Source organism: Austrofundulus limnaeus, unplaced genomic scaffold (genome assembly GCF_001266775.1).
Source record: "Austrofundulus limnaeus strain Quisiro unplaced genomic scaffold, Austrofundulus_limnaeus-1.0 Scaffold89, whole genome shotgun sequence".
Lineage (NCBI taxonomy): Eukaryota > Metazoa > Chordata > Actinopteri > Cyprinodontiformes > Rivulidae > Austrofundulus > Austrofundulus limnaeus.
The window spans coordinates 136,718-139,368 of record NW_013952491.1 but is presented as its reverse complement, the minus strand read 5'-3'; the positions used below and the strand labels follow the sequence as shown (position 1 = coordinate 139,368).

The 2,651-nt window shown below is 41.1% G+C and overlaps 1 long non-coding RNA gene across 1 annotated transcript in view; it reads left to right on the top strand.

The window, feature by feature from the left end:
• LOC106520189 (uncharacterized) overlaps window positions 1–2,651 on the top strand; it is a 25,516-nt gene that overhangs the window by 15,413 nt on the left and 7,452 nt on the right. Inside the window, exon 2 of the long non-coding RNA XR_001310519.1 lies at window positions 1,717–1,881. This is a non-coding gene — a long non-coding RNA (uncharacterized LOC106520189). The remainder of the gene's footprint in view (window positions 1–1,716; window positions 1,882–2,651) is intronic.

Below are 2,651 nucleotides of genomic sequence, written 5' to 3'. Positions count from 1 at the left end.
TCCATCCATCCATCCATCTATCCATCATCTGTCCATCCACCCATCATCCATCCATCATCCATCCATCCATCATCCATCCATCATCCATCCATCTATCATCCATAATCGTCCGTCCATCCATCCATCATCCATCCATTATCCACCCATCCATCCATCCATCATCCATCCATCCATCCATCCATCTATCCATCATCTGTCCATCCACCCATCATCCATCCATCATCCATCCATCCATCATCCATCCATCATCCATCCATCTATCATCCATAATCGTCCGTCCATCCATCCATCATCCATCCATTATCCATCCATCCATCATCCATCCATCCATCCATCCATCCATCCATCTATCCATCATCTGTCCATCCACCCATCATCCATCCATCATCCATCCATCCATCATCCATCCATCATCCATCCATCTATCATCCATAATCGTCCGTCCATCCATCCATCCAGCTATCCATCCATCCATCCATCCATCCATCCATCCATCCATCCATCCATCCATCCAGCCATCCATCCTATGAATTTTTACTTTATTTGTAAATTAAGACTCTTCCTGTTTCTGTTCACTTTATTCCTGAAGGTGTCTGATTTATTATCATCCAGAAGTGAGATGCTTGGAGGGATTCTGGATTAAACAGGTTTATATTATTTAATTTTTACAAACCTAAGAGTGTTTAAAACCACTTCACCACACTGTCAGACTCCAGGGAGGCGTTACTTCATCTGAAGTTKAGCTCCACCAGTTTCTTCACACATCAACCCTCCAAACAGACAAACATGAAGCCAGATGATGCGAGCTTCATTTAGCTCAATATTCTTCTTAATCAGGCCGTGTTTATCAAAGAAATGACTGATCATAATACCAGCCTTATTGCTCTCAACAGAAAACGCCAAAACCATCTTGCAGATTACCCCTTGATGAGGAAAATGCAATTAAAACGTCAAGCTCGTTTTATTAGATTCTGCCCACCCTGCAGGGTTTTAGCAGCCCCGGGGGTCCCTGATGCTCGGGCGATGGATGGAACATATAGATCTGTGAGCACTGTGCCAAAAAAACAGCCGTTAGGTCCCCGAAGAGCCGCCTTTCATCACCGTACAGAAAGRCACGGAGGATCAGCTGACTGGGACACCAGAATATTTCTCACAGTTAAAATAAGGTTTTCTGACGTCTATTTTACTCGTCAAACTGATTTTGTGGAGGAAGTTCTGTTTTTTCCGAGCTGCCATGAAGTACACAAAGACATATATTTTTTTTTAGGAAAAGTGCAAAAACTGTTATTTGCACTTTCGCTACGAGAGTTTCAGCTGTGAAGTATTGTAGAAGCATGGGACAAACTAGCAAAGTACCGAGTGGTATGCTAACAGTTAGCACGTTTAGCTAAGCTAAGCTAACTATTGAGTGCTAAATCCTACCATAAAGTGCATAAAAATAATAAAAGTTGAATGTTTACAGAGGGATGGATATAAAATATGATGGGTTCAACAGAAGCTGGTGTTTATTTTAGCACAGAATCGTAGGTGTTGTTTTAATGTATTTTTCTGGCTGCAGGCCCTTCGGCATCATGGCGCCCACCTGCTGTGTTTGGTTAGAGGTCTCCAATGAATTCTGCATCACTGTTTATGGATTGATTGTTTTTTAATGTAATGTAGATAATGTTCACATTTTAAAAAATCATAATGTTTGTGTGGTTGTGCTGCTGTTCACAGGTGCATCAGCTCCAGTTGAATCTGACTCCATCAGATGAGCCCCCCAGCAGGGTCCAAGATGCCCATCAGGACCTTGTAGGATCAGCAGTRAACAGGTAGAACACACCTGAGCTGTTACCTGCACATCCAGCACCAGACTGGAAACATCAGGGGTCAAAGGTTAAGGTAGGACTGTCACAATCTAAAATACAAACCAGAATTCGTGTCTCTGGTTGATGCAGGGACTTAGATAAAACATTTAAAATTTATTTTAGAGATGTTTTTATTTCTTTTTTACTTGTAAGGCTCTATGTCCTGACTCCAAAACTGCTCAGTTTTTTAAAGTTGGATTAAGAATTTAGACTTCATCAAAGGTTGAAAATTACACCAGGGGTCTCCAACCAGCATCTCCTGAGCTCMTTTAAAGTAGCGCTTCAGTGTTTACGAAAAATTAGAAGAAGCAAAACTTAATTTGTCACTGGACAAACAAACTTTCATTTAATTCCAATCAATCAATAGATGTCCCTCCCCCTTGGTTGTCAATCAATCAGTTTAAGGCTCAGTGTGGTCACTCTGCGTTTGTTTTCACACACTTGTCATAGCCCCTTGAGACGCACTGTCGAACTCCTGGGAAACCCCTCCCACCGTATGTCACTGCAGGTGGTTTCTTCCCACCTGAGTCTACCATGCAGAACAAAAAATCTGAGACGTTATTTGTGCATAAATCTGTTGCAGTTAAACCCTGAGATAGTGTGAAATACACTATAATATGAATGAATAAACACAAAAAGCACATTCATGTAAATTCAGTGTTTTTTTGCGGTGGTTTCATGTGAACTGAAGACAATGTTTGTTTGTTTTTTGTGTGCAAAATAAGCGTATTCCAATGGTTTGAGTTTAAAATTAAATGTTGGCCAACTGAAAAGTATGAGCATGTACAGCACTCAGTATTTAGT